The 20961-nt window shown below is 40.0% G+C and overlaps 1 pseudogene across 1 annotated transcript; it reads left to right on the top strand.

The window, feature by feature from the left end:
• The first annotated feature begins 9755 nt into the window (after positions 1 to 9755).
• LOC147614308 (very-long-chain aldehyde decarbonylase GL1-4-like) lies at positions 9756 to 19131 on the top strand (annotated as a pseudogene). Its single transcript, XR_015263104.1, has 11 exons — positions 9756 to 9871; positions 10271 to 10494; positions 11123 to 11341; positions 11889 to 12108; positions 12758 to 12879; positions 15291 to 15547; positions 16055 to 16162; positions 16683 to 16889; positions 17093 to 17203; positions 18126 to 18299; positions 18701 to 19131. The product of XR_015263104.1 is annotated as a very-long-chain aldehyde decarbonylase GL1-4-like (transcript).
• Positions 19132 to 20961: the final 1830 nt, after the last annotated feature.

Genomic DNA, 20961 nt, shown 5'->3' with positions numbered 1-20961 from the left:
CCTGAAGGCAAGAAAGCCATTGGATGCAAGTGGGCGTACAAAGTAAAACATAACAGTGATAACATTGAGATTTGTGATAGCAGTGGCTATGTCAAAGCAATGGTCTTTACATCATATGGATGTAAAGAATGCATTCTTGCATGGGGATTTTCAGGAAGAGGTGTATATGTTGCAGTCACCTGGTTATGAGGATGTGAGTCACCCCGAGCATGTTTGCAGGAAGAGGTGTATATGTTTCAGCCACCTGGTTATGAGGATGTGAGTCACCCCGAGCATGTTTGCAGGTTGAAGAAAGCCTTGTATGGCTTAAAACAAGCACCAAGAGCATGGTGTGACAAGATTTCTGAATATCTTGTCACTATTGGCTTTCATATAGCCAATGTAGATTTCTCGCTGTATGTGAGACACAGTGATAGAGGGGTTGTGCTTGTTGTCATCTATGTAGATGACCTGATCATTATACGGGGGACCATGATGCAGAGATCTTTGATGTAAAGATCTTGCTTAGACAGAAGTTTGAGATGAAGGATCTGGGGGAGCTCAAATATTTCTTGGGCATTGAGGTGATTAGGTGACCACATGGTATTGGATTACTGCAGAGACAGTATGGCTTGGACATGTTGTCCAAGTATGGTAGGACAGGCTGTAAGCCTATCTCAGTGCCATTGGATCAGAATGGCAAGTTGAGTGTGCAGATTCAGGGAGGATCCTACTAGGCGCATAGTAGGAAGCTTGATCTACATGACGATCACCAGGCCAGATTTGAGCTATGGTGTTGGGTTGGTGAGTCAGTTTATGCAGGTTCCTCCGGAAGCCGTATTTGGATGCATTGAGATGCATACTAAGGTATGTGAGGTCTACTTTGCATAGTGGACTATTTTATGAAACTGGGAAACAGAGATATGTGTACATGGGTACACAGATGCTGATTGGGCTGGTAGTATCTCAGATAGAAGATCTACTAGTGGCTTCATGTTTTCTTTGGGGAGTGCTGCTGTGACTTGGAGTAGCAAGAAGCAGCCTATGGTTGCTCTATCCAGTACAGAGGCCGAGTAGAGGTGCTGCTATGGTAGCATGTGAGGTAGCTTGGTTGAGAAAGCTACTTGCAGATTCGAGTCTATCAGTGGTGGATAGACAAGTTGTCATTTTCTGTGACAACATTAGCAGTATACAGTTAGCCAGGAACCCAGTTTTTCATGCTCGCACGAAGCATATAGAGGTCCACTACCATTTTGTCAGAGAGAAGGTTTTGGCACAGGAGACGTTGATCTTGTTTATGTCAGCACCACACAGGATCAGGTAGCTGACATCTTCACCAAAGCATTGGGTATAGAGAAGCAGATATTCAGGGCTTCGCTTGGTGTACATGAGATGGAGTTGAGCTCAAGGGGGAGTGTTGAGATATCGAGCTCATCTAGTGAGGCGGTGGACACACTGATGAAGACCCGCCTGGGGGATAGGCCCCACACTTACACCACTGGCATGGTTGGTGAGATCATAGGTGATATGCGGCCAGTGGGAGGACAGGCTGTGTGACAGCCATTCTAGACACTGGCATAGTTATAGCGCCAGCTCATTTAGTTGGGTTCACACTATAGAGAACCCTAGTATGTATTTGGTTGAGTACCTTTTCATTGTGTGTACTCTTATCCTTGTATGTGTTGTGTGAAGAAGAAGAAGATTTTCAGCCTCACCACCTTGTGTGTTCTCTTTTAGGGTTTTGTGAGTGTGTGTGTGTGCTTGCAAGATCTCAAGCTCTCTTCTCCCTTGCATCTTTTCAAATTTTTCTACTAACCCTATGGTATTTAGAAAAATGCTTCTGAAGACTGAAGCTAGTCTAGATAGGGGGGATTGTTACCACTTCTTCCATACACGTGATGTGGTCCCCACCCTAGCTTAGGAATCTCACTCTCCATATGGTGAAGGGTCCAACCTTGTAATTGAAGACATCCATATAAGGCTTGTAAATAGAAGAGAGCTAGTAATGGGCCACCCATAAGTGTGGGTAGTTAGGATAACCCCATTGTATATAAGTGACTTGTGGAGGTTTGTAAAGACATTCTGAGTAATACAATGTACTTTGGAGATCAAGATTCGAGACCTCCTCTACTTGTATTGTCTTGCGATTTCATATCTCTTATTGCTTCCATTTTCTTGTATGTCTATCTATGGCTATGAATCTTGCTTGCTTGCTTGCATGCTTGAGTGAGTGTGTGAGAGTACATGTAGATTTAATCTTGCATGGTTCAAGTCTTGTGATTGCTAATTGAGGTGAGGGAGAGATTGAGAGAGAGTGTGTAAGTGGAGAGACAGATTCTAGATTCCCTCTCTTTGACAGTTGGATTGCAAAGAGTTTGAGAAATAAAATTGATAGAGCTGAGGCTTGCATTTCCTACGAGCGATCAATGTGCTTTCATGCTTTAGATGTCTCATACTTCTAGCTGATGAAGATTAACAACAACTTCTCCTTAACAATCGACGATTTAACTTCTTTAATTGCCTGATTCTACTCCAATTTGACCACTTGATTTCCACTTTAATAATTGTCCCCAATCAAGGATTCCAATCATCCGATCCTGGACTTCAATCATTTGATTCTACTACAGTTTGATCACTTAATCTACTTCAATAATCATCTGATTTAACTGCAAAGTTTGATCATTCATCTCATTGATTCAACTGCTAATTTTTTACAAACAAACATATCGGTCATCTCATCAGTATATGGTGACTTCATTTCAAGCTATTTTTAGCATCACTCTTTTCCAGATTCAACAGCAGTCACATATGGCCACCAAGTCATCCAATGATTTATTTGGTATTGTTTCAAAATAAGACAAGTTAGATGGGTCAAATTCCTCCCACCACTGGAGTTTTATGGTCAAAAATATCCTTATTGTTGCCAGGGGTTTATAGGGTCTTATCAGTGGTGGTAAACGAGCCCCGTTCTGGCATAATTTCTCCTACTACTCCTCAATGAGGTCAAGGCTAATAGACCTAGACACATGCCCCTCACATTATTTCTGATCAAAGAAGATGGGATTTTAATGATGTACAAGCTTTGGCATTAATTGCTTTTTCTATTGAAAGTTTACTTTCCACAAAATAGTTATTCTTGCAATACATCTAAACTTGCTTGGGACACTTTAGAGACTATGTATCAGTAGGCTAAAAATGATGGGCGTGAGTTGCTTCTCCCAAAAAGTAGCTTGATAATGAGAAAATGTAGGAAAAGGGGTCCATGAATGAACACTTAACCAAGCTGCATGACTTAAGAGAACACCTTCTCAACATTGATGAGATAATTCTTGACAACCAAGTGATTAACATCACCCTTTATTCTTTTCATGAATCTTATCAAGGTTAATTCTTTTCTCTGGCTTTGTTTGAGAGGTAATGCAACCCCTCTTACCTACAAGGATCTTGTTAACTTATTGTTGTTGCAGAGGAGCAGTCTATATAGAAAGAATGTATCTATTAGTTCTAGTGCAATGATTAGGCTCTTATTATCACCAAGGATAAAGGTGAGAAATTCAAGTGGAAGAATAATTCAAACACATCTTCTAAGGCTAAGGATAATTCCAAGAAGTTCCAGTGGAAGAAAAATTAATCAATAAATCTAACCACTAGGCCTACCCTAGCAATAGTAGAGACTGACATAGTAAGTTCTTTTTTATTCCTAGCACAAATAAAACTTCTGAGAGAGAGTGATTGTTCCACCATTTGCAGTAGTGATGAGAACAACCTTACCAACTATTTTTACTAGATACGAGGATTTGTTTGCACATGTGATTATTCCTCCTTAAAGAGAAGACTCAAGTGAGGAAAATAAATCATGTTGAGAAGTAATGTGCTTGCTAGCACCACTATCAAAGTACTAGACATGTTGATCTATCTCATTGTTGGCATGCATAAGTCATGGATAGAAGAACCATAGATGTAGTGCATAATGACTTCTACGTTTCATCATGTGTATAGTTTACTAACTCCTTTTCAGCTTTTGGTACTGATGCATAGCCACACAGCCATGCCTAACTTTTTCTTCTTTTCCTTCTCCAACCTTCTTCTACATTTATTGATGTAATGGTTTGGCTTCTAATAGTAGTTACATTTGCCTTTATTCTTAGGTTTATCACTATTATAGCCACCAGCCTAAGAAAAGGCCTTTCCTTTACTTTTTTGATTGGTAGCAAATGCTTGATCTCCCATATGCATACAAGTTCGGTTTTTCCAAGATTGCTCTTCTTGTAAGAGAACTGTAATCAACTAATCAATGGTTTGGGATTACCCTTCATCATGAGCTAAAGTGTAGATACAAAAGTGTAGATACAAAGCCCTCGTATGAATCTGGTAGAGCTATGAGAATAGTAGATACCAAATAACTATTCGGATAAGTCTCATCAATACATGCCAAGTGCTCCCTGAGATCTTTAATTCTTGTGAGGAACTCATCCATTAAATCTCCCTCATTCATATGCTCAGACTCTAACTATTCACATAAACATACCACTCATACCTTGTTACACACCTAGTAAAGTGTAGCAAGTACATCCCAAGCATGCTTTACATGAGCATTCTATAAGAAATAATGCTTCTTTTTACTGACAGTGCCACTAATGCATGTGCCTGTGCATCCCTACCATCCCACCTGGGAGGTGTAAAGGGCAGATACCACAGTTATATCAAAACTTATATCACCATTCAAAGTACCTTATTTTGCTATTGTGCTAGTGAGATAAGGTATGCCTCAATGCTATTAACAACATTCTAAAGCCCTTTATCAACCAATACATGGCGTAATCATATGTAGCACCACAACAAGTAATTGGTCCCTTCAAGCTTATCCTTAGTGGGTATTTGGAAAGAATCTCAAATAAATCATTGCCTGCCATTCTCCCTGCAAATAACTAATTTGTAATAACGACACAGAATGCAAATATCCTAACTACCTAAATTACAAGTATCGTCAATTCCCACTGAATGTAATCAAAATGGCTGCCCCAGTAGATCACTGAATGTAATCAAAATGGTTGCCCCAATAGATCACTGATGACTATGGAAACCTGCAAAGAATGTGAAAATTTATAGAGTGTAGAGTGTGGAAGTGTGTGGAAATGATACTTAGGAGGAATGTAGAAATCGATAATAATGTTGACGATGCTATTGAAGTTGTTAAAGATAAACTTGAAGATACGATGTTAAAGATGATGATGGCCCTACTTGCACACTAAACGATGATGTTGCTATTGTGCAAAAAATCCAAAATTTAAAAAAATCGAGCTAACACTCCCATGGGATGTCTAGATGGATATCAGCAACACACATACAACAAGAAAGCAGAGATGGATGGAAGCACAACACTCAAAGTAGATTGATGAGAATGAGTGAAGGGCAAGTGAAGTGACATAATAAGGTCACTTATACACTCATAAGAGTGCGTACATATGCTCCAGGCAAAAAACCTCTTAAAGAGAAAAAAAGTGTCATGACCCATTATTAGCTTATGTTCACACAGTATTACCATATACATGCTACAAATATCTAACTTACTACTACTATAGTGGTGAGGATCTTTATCTTTAAAATGTAATTTTGTTCCAATTATAAAGAAGAATATGGTTTCCATGCCCACTAGGTAAAACTAGTGATGACATCTATGCGGATCTTGGTAGGTAACCGCCTCTGTTGAGGACAGGCCGCATGGAGGGCATGCAGTAGACTAATAAGACTGCAGTAAACGGGCGTGTGGAGGGCACGCAACAGGCACGTGGAGGACACGCAGCAGACTGGCGCGTGGAGGGCATGCAGCAAAGAACCCTAACCCTAAACCATCTCTCTCTGCAAAACCTCAAGCTCATAAATAAATAAATGAAATCAAGGTATTTGTATTTGTTGTAGAAAAAAAGCATTTTTTTAATAGCACGTAATACTAAAGAGGCGGACATCTATCAAAATAGTGTACGTCTTTGTTGCTTGAGTGACGTGTTATATGCGAGTCGAGGGTGGATGGGGGGCTGATGCGCTCAGTTAAAGCAACACCAGCCACGCCACGACAAGTGTCGAGTGCATTTAAGGCGATGATGGGGACCCGTGTCCCGGACTCGAGTAGTGTGCCCAGTGTGAATGTGGACTTTCTCCTCTCTACAGCCCTGCCCACTGTCGTAGAGTGCCTTGTGCCTCGCATTCAATGTACAGGCGTGGCTTTAAATGCTGCATCAGCCACATAATAACAGGTGGCGATCTCCCCATAAATGCCCAAACTGTAGATTAGTTGTCATCTACTGCATAGGGCACCATTTCTTGAAGCACTTCAGCCTGCAAACCATCAAGGCTTGGGGCCATTTTTTTTTCCCGAAGGTACAGGAAATTTTAGAAACGCACATACACCCAGCCTCCATGAGGTGGAGGCGGTCTCGCCGGGTGAGGGCTATCGAACCCATCGTACATGCTTATAATCAACCCATCAAGGGTAGGTAACCTAACGAGGCCCCCAAGACTTGAACACAAGACCTTGGGAGTAGAGACCAACGCTCTACCAGATGAGCTACCACTCGTAGATGAGCTACCACTCGTTGGGGCCTTTTCTTTATTCAAAGACTTGATGACAAATTCAACCTCATAAGGGAAAAAAGGTTTACCCAGTACGTGCCTTTTTTCCTCAGTGATGTCATCATGTATAGGCTCCAAAAACTATTGTAATTTCTCTTGATAGTCACCTAATGTGTCCAATGTTGTGCCTACAATGTTGGAGAGGCTATCAACAAAGAGCTGTCTTATCTCCTCCTCATTTTCTGTAATCCTACCATCCAAGTCCTTGACTACAGTGATAAGGTCATCATCCTTCTTGGCCCTAAGAGACTTGAAGAACACCCTGCTTGGAGTGTCCCCAACCTTAAGCTAGTATAAGCATGTTTGTACTTTGGCTGACTCCGCCTTCCTAGCTTCAATTCTTATTGCATAGTCCTCAAGGTTATGAAGCATTTGGAGCATATAAGGATCAGGGGGCTGAGAGTTGCATATTGCCTTGATGCACATTCAAGTGCCTTCTCCAAGCCACTTTCCTCCTCCCTCCTGGTTGTAGCTCTTTTCTTCCCTTCTCTCTTAGCATACTCTGTGATAGCTTGGAGAGCAGTTTCCAATCTTCTATAAGGGTCACTGCCTACCTCCCTTGCCTCTAACCATAGACCTTTCTTAGTCCTTTCACAGAAACCTTTGTCCTTCAAGAATGAAACATTGAACTTGAACAAAGGGGGGCCATTTCCGGCTCTTCTCTGTACTTTGCATCTAAATGTCACCCTCAGAGGAGTGTGGTCTGAAACAGTGTGTGAGTGCATAAGATTGCCTTCTATATCATGTTTAAGCCATGAGGCTTGGTCAGATGCATACAGTCTATCAAGTCTTTTGGCCACATAACCACCTTGCATCTGCCTATTGCTCCATGTTGGCGCCTTTAATGCACTACATCCTTCCATCATGGCAAGGTCTATGACATCATGCTTCTCTGTCCAGTCTTTCCACTACAATGGGGGGTCATCTTGGGGTGACTCAAAATTCCAGTCCCTTCCAAAAAGAGTAGGGACATCCCAGTCCATATTGGCCAGCAGTTCCCACATCTGCCTTCTTTCCATTTCCCACATCTGCCTTCTTTCCATTTCCACATTGGAGGCATATACATTAACTAGCCCTATTTCAGAGCCCTCAATCACAACCTTACATGCAATCATTCTTTCACAATCTGAATACATAATGTCAGTAATGGACAATTTCTTATTAATCAACATCATACAACCACCAGAACCCCTATCAGCCTTGCTGACTATGCACTCATGGGTTTTGACATTCAACTAGGTTTGCCCTAGCTTGGTCTCTTGCAACATTAAAATATCAAATCTCTTAGATAAAAGCAACCTTCTGACATAACCTTGTCTCTCCTGTGAGCATAAGCCTCTGATGTTCCATGAGGCCATGGATATAAACTTCGAGTACATTTCACTTATTGATAGGGCTATTTGGGGGTGAATTGTCATCCTCATTACACTCCAACAGTACTGCAAAGGATCTATTTCTGCTTCTTGCCTCTTTCTTGAGGTTAACTTTGTCTTTATGCTTGTTAGTAATGTCTTGCTTGCAAAGGTAGCTTTGCATTACTTGAGGGCTTGCTATTGAGCCTCCTATGATTTGAGGCTTTCCTCTCATCTGTATCCTTCTCCTTAGCAGGAGCTTTAGGGGTTTGAGCTCCTTTAGATGTACTAGCACTTTGTTGTACATTGGAGTCTTTTCCACCTTCCTTGGAGACCTCTTCTATTTGCAGGGGTTGGGGCCTTGCTCTGATCAACTGAGCCCTCCTCCTTATCTTCTTTGTGTTTGGTTGTGGTGGTGGGACCTTGCCTTGAGCTTGTTGTTCTGAGGGGCAGTCCTTTGCAAAGTGACCTTCCCCTTTGCATATGAAGTAGGAGTTAGGGAATGGTTGGAAGTGAACCTCCACATCCACTCTAAGCCCAGCCATGTTGAATTGCAAGAAGTCTAGGATCTCTTGCCTCCTGTCCCAGAGGATGCATGCTTTCTCTTAGTTGCTTTGCTCTCATACATGCCCTCTCTGGGGACATGGAGAACCTTACCCAATGCACTAGCCAATTCCCTAACCTGGTCCTAGAAGTAATAGGGAAGACCTGGGAATTCGACCCATATTGGACATCGGTGTAATAGAACCTATTCAGTCTTGATGGCAGGGGTCCAAGGGAGGGAGTAAACAATGTTCCCTTTGAAGGCAGCAACTGTAGCAAGGACATAATCTCTTTGCCCTTCTGATTCCATTGTTTCCTAGAAGAAGCCTTTGCTTGCTCTGCAAAGTGGAACCTGTGCAAGGTAACCTTACCCCCATACACTTCCTGGAACCATCTTTTAAACTCCTCCTCAGATGGTGGCTTCCCCATGACATATAGGTACAGTCCACATGCCATGGCTTTGTGAAGTTTATTGAGGGTCTTGCCCAGTGATAACTCCTTGCCTGCATACAGAAGTTTCTTCCCCTCTGAGACCTTGGCAGACATTTTACCTAGGTCTTGAGCCAACTCACTTTGGAGGAGGACAGCTTTAACTTGTTCTAAAAAACACCCACTTTGCAATTTTTCTACATAGGCTTAGCTGGCTTGAGTCCATACCTTCAGCACCGCTTTCAACGCATGCCCGCGTTCGTGCGGGTCTCTGCCCGCATTCGTCGCTTGAGGACTCTAGTAGTGGCCAAATACTGTGAAGCCTGTACCCTGCTCAGATTCAAAATCGCGCGCCCTCAAGCTCTGTCTTGCCACCGTGTTCCTCTCAAGTCCCGCCTTACCAAATTTGATCAAGGAATGTAGCGCCATGTGCACACACTTTCCACAGGGTTAGCCATCATAGTGTAGGAACTTTGGCAAATCATTTCAAAACGAACTAATCAATCGTATTCGAGCCTGCTAGCATCTTCTTTCCCTAGTCTACATGGGACGTAGGCATAGTTGCTGTTTAAAAGCCGTCACGCTTGTTTTTTAACATTTTGGTCATACAATACTTGCAAAATTTTAAAATGTTTTTCATAAATTACACTAAAAGTCAATTTTGAAGTGCAAGGGTGGCAGGTGAAATACAGAAAGGCCTTTAGGCTTTAAGTGAATATTAACTAGGCACGTGGAAGCCACCATTCGAAAAATTTGTCCCCAAAATTCAAATAATAAAACGAAAATGTAATTTTTTTGCTATAAATGGGATAGCTTGTTTTGTTGATCGACATTGCGCCTCATAAACACACCGAAGGTTTCCTGCTTGGGCGTACACCATGGTAGCATCTCCAGGCGTTCTGTACACCTTCCCATGGGAGAGTTGGGGAAATTGGAAGGTTCGTCCGACCTTAATTTCTTTTTAACGTTATGCTTAATGTATTTCAGAGCGTTGGCGCTCATAATCTAGCTATAACACCTTCCGTAGCTTAAGCTGGAATTAATCATTTTCGTGTAATCGATCTAGAGTGGCTAAACTAAATTGTACGTGAGCTTACACGAAATACTCGGAATTCTCGTCGAAGCTTCCTGTAGTATGTCATGTGTTTTACTAGCTTCAATTTGTCTTTGTGATGATACAGCTTGAAGTAATTAAGTTCGTGTGTTAGAGTGCTAAACTTTCAGTCCTTGTTATTACAATCTTTAAATTAAAATTCGTGAAATTCATTTTGACTTGATTAGTTTTACGATTTAGTAGCATTTGACATTAAAATTTTTTTTTTTGGGAGTGTATGCAGTATCTTCTGTTTGTGCCAGTTGCAATGAAAGGCTTTCACGAAACTGCGCAGCTTGGAAATCCGCTCTCGAGCAACATTTTCTTCCATCTGCTTGTTCTGGCCGGGCTTCGGTATCTGTTATTCCAGATATGGTGCACTGCCTCCCGCATGCCGTTCATCTCCAGAAAGTATCAGATTCAGATTAAAGGCATCAAGTTCGAGCAAGTTGATCATGAGGCTAGCTGGTAACGTCCTCTGCATGTTTCTGCGTCATGCAGTAAACGCGTTAATCAATGTAAGAGGTTGTCGATCTCATGTAGGCCGGTGGCTGGTGGCGTCGACAGTGGGTTCTTAACCTGTCCAGGCACGATTTACGAATATGATCTGCATATCGAGATTAACAAGTCAAACAAATCACAAACACAACCGTATAGTGTCAGATCTCGAACCTATGAACCACTGATCATGACCGCTAGTGGCCACTTCCCATCCTCTATGGCTAGTCTCCATGTTGTTGTAAGAGATAAAGCTAATGACAAAAGGGGTTCATTGTTTGAATCTCAGAATGAGTTTGCTCACTTTTGACTCCGGCTGGAAAAACAAATAAAAGATGGTTCAGTTGGGGAAGCAACCAGTTGTTGTGAGCTATTTGTTGTTAAAGTGCAGCAACAAGAGTATCGATATCCTGATGGTTCAATGTAGTTAAGGCTAAGTGAGTGGTGGTTTGATTTGCGAGCACTAGGATGCCGAAAACCAAAATTAACTAGAGTGTGTGTGAGTGTGAGTTCAAACATGCATGTCATGGAGAGCATCAGAGAATTCTTGATAATCCTGTGCGTGTTTTCACCACCCTTGAGTGTGCTGTGTATGCAGGGAGAACATGGTTCTTCTTCAAATAGTTTTGTTAGGCAGTGGGTACTACTTGTTACCGTTGCGAGAGCTTCCTGCATGGAATGGCAAAGGGATACTCCTAGCCTTTCTTATGCATGCAGGCCCTGTGGAGTGGATTTACTACTGGGGTCACAGAGCCCTACCTCTTCTCTCGCTACCACTCCCACCACCATTCTTCCTTCGTTACCCAGCCCATCACCTGTAAGTAGTGCCACCCTCACTCATCTCAGAATCTTATTATCTTATGAGATGTTTGTGAACTTAATAATCACCCCCCTCATTGATGCTTAAATGAATCGTCGTATCTTTGTGTCCAATTACCACTCTAGTAGTGGTCCCATCTGTGGACTTGTTCTGCACCTCCGCATTCGGTATTTGAAGCTTAATTTTCTGCTGATCAATGACATCGTCCCCGTCATCGTGAGTGAGCCATAGTTAGTTTTAATCACGTAACCATTGTCTCCATGCTTGATTTGTCAGCTCTGTTTTTAGAAAATTAAACACCAGTTCCTTCTAGTGATCCTTCATGCGAATGCCCTATCCTTGTTTGAATTTACATGTTGGTGAGAGAAGATAATTAAGTAGATAGGTAATATTAATCCTGTGTCTGGTTTTTCTATGATGTGTGAATCATTAGTGCTTACATGTGGTGAGATTAATAAAATTAAACGTTATAGTTGTAATCCCACCGGACTAGACGGTGTTGCAAGTAGTGCTAATTCTCAATAATTTTTCTTAAATTTGACAGCTAGCAATCATCCATTCTTGGAGCATATATTCTATGCAACGATTTTTGGGATACAGATTGGCATTCCATGTATTCTAGGCTGTGGCTCATTTGGGCTGGTGTATGCGTACGTTATGTTCATGGATTTCATGAATTCTTGGGGCCATTGCAACTTCGAGTTCATCCCCACCTGGGTTTTCGATGCACTCCCACCCCTGAAATACATTATCTACAGCCCAACGTGAGTCCCTGCTGTTAATTAGCAACTGTTAATCACCATCGAAAACTATACTTGTCATTAATTTTCCTTAGCAATTCGTAATATGATCATTTAGTCTAGATCATTTTTTACAATTCCTCCATAGGAAAATATTCAAGTTTAAGTTAGGCAAATTAATTATTTACAAGATCTAGTTCTAACCTGTCCAGGCACGATCTACGAAGATGAAAAGCTTAAGTAATGACAGTTGGAAAATCTACTACCATTTGCCTTGTCCAACTACCATTTGCCTTATTATTGGACTCAAAATCAGCACTTTATGTTTTTTTTTCCCGAGAAGTGCTTTTCAAAATAAACTGAACTGTAATTATATGATCTGCATATCTAGATTAACAAGTCAAACAAATCAAAAAGTTTCTGCATAACAAAGAAATAAATAGTTGAAAAAACTGCCCAGCAAAGTAATATTAGTAATTAAGGAATTACTTTGACACTTGCATGTATATCCTGTCAAAGCAAGTTATTGAAAACTTCTTTTGATTTCCCATTTACCTCTGCATTCGATCTATCAATACTTTGAAATTTTATTGTTATTTTTTTAAAGCTGTAAAATAAACATGGGGGCTCACTAACTCTTAACATGTGGGGGAATGTATGTAAAATAAATTAGGTATCATTCCTTGCACCATACCAAAGTGCACACCAATTTCTCTCTTTTCATGCCACTGTACGACTACTTGTACGGGACTGTTGATGCTACTTCGGATACTCTTTATCGAGATATACGCAAAGGTGGGTCTTCCTCCTATCTGCCTAGTTTGTTGTACTTGGTAGTTTTGATCAGTGATGATATAACCCGTGTAACTTTTTGTTATAACAGCGGAATATATTAAAAAAAAATGAGGTTACAAGAGCCCATGTGGAAGGTCCATGGGGAGACACTAAGACCAGATGAACCCTTCAGAAAGAAAGGGTAAAACTCTGAAACAAAACAGGAACTGTGCTACATCATACCCTAAACAGTTCGGCCAGCAGCAGTAAATGTAGAAAGGAGTACAACAGTTCAAAGACAAATCCTGATGACCAGCCCCTCTTCAATTCCGTGAGAGAGGATAGTTAAACATTGTGTGCAGGAGATTGAGGTCATGACTGCAGCATAACAACTCTGATGACCCAGTTTGACATACAAGTCCTGAAGCAAAGACTGAGGAGTGGCCAACCGGCACCAGTTGGAGCTAGCCTAACTTCTATTCCAGGCGAGAGACTGGGAAAAAACATGAGCAGAAGCTTGGGACCATGGGGGCTTAAGGAACCCCACAGAAGCTTCCTGAATCTTGGACATAGTACTCGGAATTCTGAAGCCTTCTTTGACATTCCAGATGAAGCTCTTGAATCATAGTTTCCTTTGTTTGGCCATGCGAGGAGACATGGAATCTCTTCCATTTCCTCCAAGGTAGGTCTTGCCACCGGTCCACCTCCATGGGAACACCACTCGGCTGAAGCTGATGGATTAGCTTGAGTACACAGTCAAGAAAAAGATAAAAGTGGTGATTAGTTTTATTTTCATATAGAGCTTCATTACGTTGATTCCATACATGCCAAAGAAACAGAATTCTGACGGACTGCTACGTTAAAGGGTCCAGTGAGTGGCATTCTCCTAGGAGGACTTCTTTTATCTGTGATCAATTTGGTGGATAAAGGGATTTTCCTAATTTTCTTAAAAGCCTTGTTCAAAACATCCAGGAATTGTTTAGTGTCTGGGCAAGAGAAGAAGAGATGGGGGACAGGTTCAAGCTTGGAATTACAGCGGGGACAAAGGCCGTTACCATGCCCAAACTTCAGGGCCTTTTCAAGGGTCCATGTCGCTTTGTGAATGACAAGCCAGGCCAAAATGGCGTGTTTTCTTTCATGAGCGAAGGCCAAAATGAGCTTAAATCGGAAGGCCCATTGATGTTTGTTCCAGGCCAAAGACCATCTCTTATTGAGCTTGAGAATCAGATTTCTAGCTTGAAGAGTGCTAGGTAACTTGCCCAGATTACTGGAGTCGCCCCACCGGATGGCTTTAGAAAAGTTTATACAGTCACAAATCAGCCCCGTGGGAATGGAAACCTTAAGAGCATTACACCTCTGAATGACCAACTCAACTCCGCCACGAGACAAGATGAATTTATTGCAGATTTGATCCCTGTTTAACATGCCAGTTGAGTCACATAAGTCACCCCAAACCTTAATACCAGCTTTGAAACATGAAAGACTGGTCTGGACCTGTTCCTTGGAGATCGGACCCCATGTAACTTTTTGGCTGGAATTTAGAATTCCCAATTGGAATTTTAAGGGTTGAAATTTGTACATTTCGGATTATAAATCTCTGCATTTGTATGATCTTTATTGATTTTCAGGCGAGTTTTTATTACACCTAAATTTTTTGAGTTTTATTACGGGCATTAGTTATTTGATGGCCCACACCCATAGGCTCGCCCAAGGTCGACAACCTTAGGCGAAGAGGAGGAGGAAATGAGTGATTGAGGTCGTAGGAGAGCATGGAGAAGAGAGAAGAAAGATGGGCTTTGCATTGTGCTGTAGGAAAAGAAAAGAAAACAAATGGAGATTGCCATTTTTTTTCATTACTAAATAAGACATTGCTTTTTGTGACTCATGTGCTGTTTTTAATTTATCAAATGTAGAAAAAAAAGATTTGGCGCGTGTTAATTAATTAATACACAACTACAAAATGCTGGTGGTGCATATTACGGTTAATCCTAAGCATTGCTTTTTAATCTAAGTCTTTAAAAAAAAACTTTCGAGCATTGCTTTTTGACTTTTTCTTGTATTTTCACTATTGTGATTTTGTAGTACGTCAGGTAGATTTAATTTCACATGTATATTATGTGATTGTTTTGAAACATGAACAAAGATCAAATTGACCTTTGCTAGATTTTGGTTTTTTGCCTTTTTCAGGTTGATTTATTCAAACTGTTTTATTAAAAGTGCAACAATTAATTTATGGTGTTAATCCTAGAAATTGATTTATATAGGGAACGAGAAGAAAGTAGATCTGATTGTTTTGAAACATGAACAAAGATCAAATTGACCTTTGCTAGATTTTGGTTTTTTTGCCTTTTTTAGGTTGATTTATTCAAACTGTTTTATTAAAAGTGCAACAATTAATTTATGGTGTTAATCCTAGAAATTGATTTATACAGGGAACGAGAAGAAAGTAGATTGCGTGTATCTGACCCATGCAACGGAGCTGCTATCCACTTTCCATCTGCAATTTGGATTCCAAACATTTGCTGCGCAGCCATATGCAAAGAAATGGTACATGTGGATACTGTGGCCCATTGCCTTGCTGATTATGGTGCTTGCATGGTTGTTCGCAAAGCCATTCATCGGCGCTACTCATTTTATCGGCAATAGCTTCGAACTACAAACCTGGGTGATCCCACGATACGAATTCCAGGTGAAAAACTAGCTATTTTATCCATTTTATGGATCGCTAATTTTCGCAATGCGGTGTTAACTAATTGAGCATCTTAGGTGATTCAAATGCATCTGATCTTATTATTTATTTGGGTAGTACCACTCACGTGGTGCCCGTTGATTCCACGTTTTAAAGAAGCTATAATCTAATTTATGAACACCGAATTCCGTAATGTCGCAGTAATCAATCACTCAATTTTGGGTGAAAAAGCTATACTCTATATTAGTTGATCACTGAATTCGTAGTATGGTGCTCATCAATTGCTCAAATTCCCGATGGGAACGCAATAATCTTACTGATCAGGTACTAAATAATAATTGCTCTAATTGTGGCAAAAATGCTATAAATATTTTGATCACTAGATGCCGTGGTGAGTGCCAGGTTAAGAAAAAAGCTAGAAGAGTTGAAAAGAGTTCCGTGCTGATTGATTAAGTGCAGTTATATCATTTCACTCAAATCAATTAAATAATTATGTGATGTGTGCAGTACTCTATGCGTTCCGAGAAAGCAAGGATTAATGGTTGGGTCAGAGATTGTATCTTGCAAGCTCAACAAGCGGGTGCTAAAGTGATTGCTTTGGCATTGCTAAACAAGGTAATCATCTGCATATACTCTAAAAGCGCACCATTGCTTTTGAAAAAGATTTAGATTGGCCACCCGTTCCCACACACCCTCTGAGTATTTTGTTTTTTTAAGAAAATATAATAATGTTACTTTTATTCCCTTTTTAATACTTTGTTTTTAAAAAATATAATAAAGTTCCTTTCATTCCTTTTTTAATAGTTTAAAAAAATATAATAAAGCTCGTTTCATTCCTTTTTTAATACATACAAGTCTCATAAAAAAAAGAAAAAGATTTATATATTTAAATTCTTTTGAAAAAGATAATACTTCTAAATCCTTGGAAATAGTAGGTTCTAAATCTAGTACTTCTAAATCCTTGGAAAGGGCAAGTACTATTATTTAGAAATATAGACACTCTCAAAGGGCACGTAGTACTAATGTATGTGGGTTAGTATTAATTTATGTGGTCTAAAAACAATGGTTGTTTGGTTGGCTAATGTGATTAAAACCAAACCAAATTGGTGAATGAAATGTGGATGTGTGATAACAGGACCGAAAATTGGATATGGATGAGAAATTCATGTGCAAGCAAGGAGGGAGTATTCCCATTGTGACAGGGGAGGCTTTGGCGGCAGCGATTGTTGTGAAGGAGGTGGTGGCCAAGACGGATGTGGAGGAGGTTTTCCTGACTCCTGCTGATTCTAGGGTCGGCCGTGCCATCGCCATTTACCTCTGCGAGCATGGGATTAGAGTCTTGGTAATATGCACATCATTCACGTTAGACACTACTAATCAATCATCATTAACATCAATTAATCTTTCACATCACATCCTCCACAATTTTCATACCCTGCATGAAGGTGTTGCTATATATAAATCAAATCAAATCGAGCTCATGTTTTGAAGATGAATCCTTTTAATATTGTGTTGTGTTTTTTTTTCAAATTCTTTCCTCTTTAGGCTCTCTCTCCCTTCAAGGACCAGTTGCGGAATCTGCGGCAGCAGATTGCCCCAAAGTTTCAACAGAATCTTGTACATGCAACCCATTATGGAGCTGGAAAAAGCTGCAAGGTGAGCCTTAAATGTATGTGCGTGATGCGTGTGTTCATGCATGTATATGCAGTATATGGATCACATTATGACTGTAAGTGCATTTATGAACGTGTACAGACTATAAATGTGCATGTTTGTATGTATATCCACTATATGGATGTATGTATTACGTGTGTGTCTGTCTACATGTAGGTATGTATATAGATGTTATGTTGATGTGTTTAATGTACGCTTTTTTAATATTTTTATTTTTTTTTGGTATAGAATCACACGTAATGAAAAGATGAATCTTTTTATACATTATAAAAATAAAAATATGAATTATAATGAAAACATGAATCTTTTTATACATGTACATACACTTATATCAGTGCACGTTCGTATATATCTTATCTTTTTATCTTATTGCATTTATATGCTTTCTTAAGATCTTTTTATTTTATCTTATCATTTTTATGTCAATGCACGTTTGTATTTTTATCTTGTAATGTTTGAATGACTTGAGATAAAATTTCATGATTGAAAAATATGGGGAAAAAAAAGCTTTGTTTTTTTTAAGAGTAAAGTTTTCCTTTGTTTCTTTCTTGAAAAATGGTCGAAATAATAATTAATTGGGAGATTTGAAATAAAAATATCAGTCTCTCTCAACAGTCTCTAACCACAGCTGTTACTTGGGGAAAGGCTCGAATTAGCATAACTTACCGTTGGGAGCATGCATTAGAAATTGATTGTGTTTTGATAATGTATGATAGGTGGGCGAAATTGATTATATGTTGAGATAATAAAGCTTGTTATATGGTAGGTGGGCGCAATTGACTATTTGATAGGGATGTGATGCTTATTAAAGCACTCTATCTGCCTCCTTAACTTCTTAATATAAGCTACCCTTTATTTGAAATTGATTATTTGCAAAGATAATAAAGCTTATTGTATATGGCAGGTGTGGGTTGTAGGTGAGCGAATAGGTGCACACGATCAAAGTTTTGCCCCACATGGGACTCATTTCCACCAATTCACATTGTTCCCGGTGCACACTTCAAGAAAAGACTGCACATATGGATCTGTGCCTGCCTTGAGGTTGCCCAAAAATGCAAAAACCATCAACGCATGTGAGGTGAGAAACATGAAATATTGAATTTATGATTTACACAAAGCACCCCTTTTTATTTTTTCAAATTGCCACCTTTACATTGGTTTTGTTACCTTGTGTCATTAATGAGCTCCCTTTTTTTAAGGTTATGGTTACATGCACATTGATTTTGGGTTAATTGTTGATTTGAGTCAGTTATGAGCTCCCTTTGCTTGTAGGATGTGATACCTAGGTATGCGTCATGAATGGGCCTCCTTGAAAGATGTGATAACCTATTGTTATATGCATATGATTTTGTGTTGATTCTTGTTTTGAGTCATTAATGATCTTTCCTTGCTTGTAGGATGTGATAACCAATTGTTACATGCATATGATTTTGTGTTAATTGTCGCTTTGAGATGTTAATGAGATTCTCTTGCTTGTAGGATGTGATGCCTAGGTATGTTGTGAGGGCTTGCTATGCTGCAGCCATGGTCCATTGCCTCGAGGGTTGGCATCACCATGACTTTGTTGATGATATTTCCACCCATCACATGGAAAAGTCTTGGGAAGCTGCCTTGAAACATGGCTTCTCCCCTCTTATATAATTATTCGCCCCATTATTTCATAAGTAACCTATCTCTCATGTGGTATATGTGGTTTTCTTTTTGGTGGAGATTATTTGGTTTTTCGTATTGAAATAAGGTTTCTCCCCTCCTATATAATTATTGGCCCAATTATCTCATAATTAACCTACCTCTCATGTGGTATGTGGTTTGCTAATTACTTGTTTTTCCATATTGTAACAAGGTTATTTTCTCCATTATGACTAATTGAAATATTGAAATATGAATTATAAGTTTATTTTGTCTAGAAACCTTGTGCAAAGGATTTATATTGCATGCTTCACCTTTATTAAAATGGTGTTTTTAGGTGATTTTGTAGCTTTAAATAATAGTTTGTGAAGAAATTAGTTGGTTGTGTAGACCCTTTGAATGTAACAAAAATCTTCTTGTGGGAAAAAGATTGTGATTGTTCTCACATTGAACTTATACTATACAGGCGTCTATACGAGGATGTGGTTTTCCATATAGTAAAAACAACAATTTTCTTGGAAAACATGTCAATTCACTCCCATCCTTAAAAAATTTCCACATGATGCGTGAGAATTCACTCGAATATTTTTATCTTATTTAATGCCCACTTGGAGGTTGTACATATTCTCTCTTTTTTTTTAATAGTAAAAGCACAGGAAAATATATTAAAAAGGAGTGAAATTACAGCATCCCATGAGGAAGGTCCATGGGGGGACCCTGAAGACAGCTAAACCATTGCTTTAGCTACAAAAACCAAGTGACCTTCGTACTGAACCATAGAGAGAGGTAGCCGAAAAACCAGTGCTGAACATAACTGAGAAGGTATAATGTATCCTTCCAGAAACACCTGTATACAATGAACATGGCAAGGTGTATCCCTCTATAAGCCTCCGTGCCGCATACTGTAGCCTTATGTGGCATTCAATCTCCAAGCCTTGGCACATGTTTTCCCTAGTTTGGGAGAAAGAAGAACTCAGCACTTTCCTCCACTTCCTCCACGGAAGATCTTGCCAGCGACCCGCTTCCGATGCACCGCTTGGTTGAATTTGCTTGACCAACCTGAGAATATTGTCAAGAAAGAGAGAGAAATTGTGATTAGTTTTTATTTCATAGAGGGCTTCATTCCTTTGTTTCCAGACATGCCACAACAGGAGACATCTGACAGACTGCCAAGTTAAGGGGTCAAGATGATGGCATTCCCCTAACAACACTTCTTTCCAACTGAGCGGGAAGCTGCTAACATTCCCAAAGGCATCATTAAGCAATTTCAAGAACTGTTTCGTATCTGGGCAAGAGTAAAAAAGATGAGGGACAGTCTCCAGATTTACTTTACACCAAGGGCATCTACCATTCCCGTGACCCAACTTCAGAGCCTTCTCTTGCGTCCAGCTTGCTTTGTGAATTACCAACCAAGCCAGAATTGCATGTTTCCTTTCTTGGGCAAAGGCCCAGATTAATTTGAAGCGAAATGACCATTGATGTTTATTCCAGTTCAGAGACCACCTTTTGTTAAGTTTGAGATCCAAGTTGCCTGCATTATCTGGGTTAGGTAGCTTGCCAAGGTTCATCGAAGAACCCCATCGAAGAGCTTTAGAAAATTCTTTGTAATCACATTTACTCTCATGAGGAATGGCAACCTTCAATGCATTACATCTTTGCACAATAAGCTCAACACCACCCCGTTGTTGCAAGGTGAACTTATTACTAATTTGAACTCTGTTTAACATCCCAGATGAGTCACAAAGATCTGCCCATACCTTAACCCCTGCTTTGAAACAAGAGAGGCCAATTTGTACTTGATCATTGGCAATCGGCTTAACCAGATGTCCAAACCAAACTGAATCAGCTGCATATGCATACTAGCCCCTCTTGGTATACATCTAGAAGGAAAAGAGCTTCTTGAAACCCATCCATGACTCCCACATTCTGCAACAGAGCTTACTGCCGGTTGGAGAAAGGTGGGCCTTAGAGAAAAGAGCCTCATTGAGAGAGAACCCCTTCCAAGCCCTTTTGTCTTTTAGCCAAAATTTTTCCACATCCCTTTTGAGTAGGTCAGCCCATACATCATTGGATAAGATGGCCCTTTGAATCCATTTTGCTGCTAATTTTTC

This window comes from Cibotium barometz, chromosome 42 (genome assembly GCF_041138505.1).
Source record: "Cibotium barometz isolate CiBa-2024 chromosome 42, ASM4113850v1, whole genome shotgun sequence".
NCBI lineage: Eukaryota > Viridiplantae > Streptophyta > Polypodiopsida > Cyatheales > Cibotiaceae > Cibotium > Cibotium barometz.
This window is presented reverse-complemented; position numbering and strand designations above follow the sequence as displayed.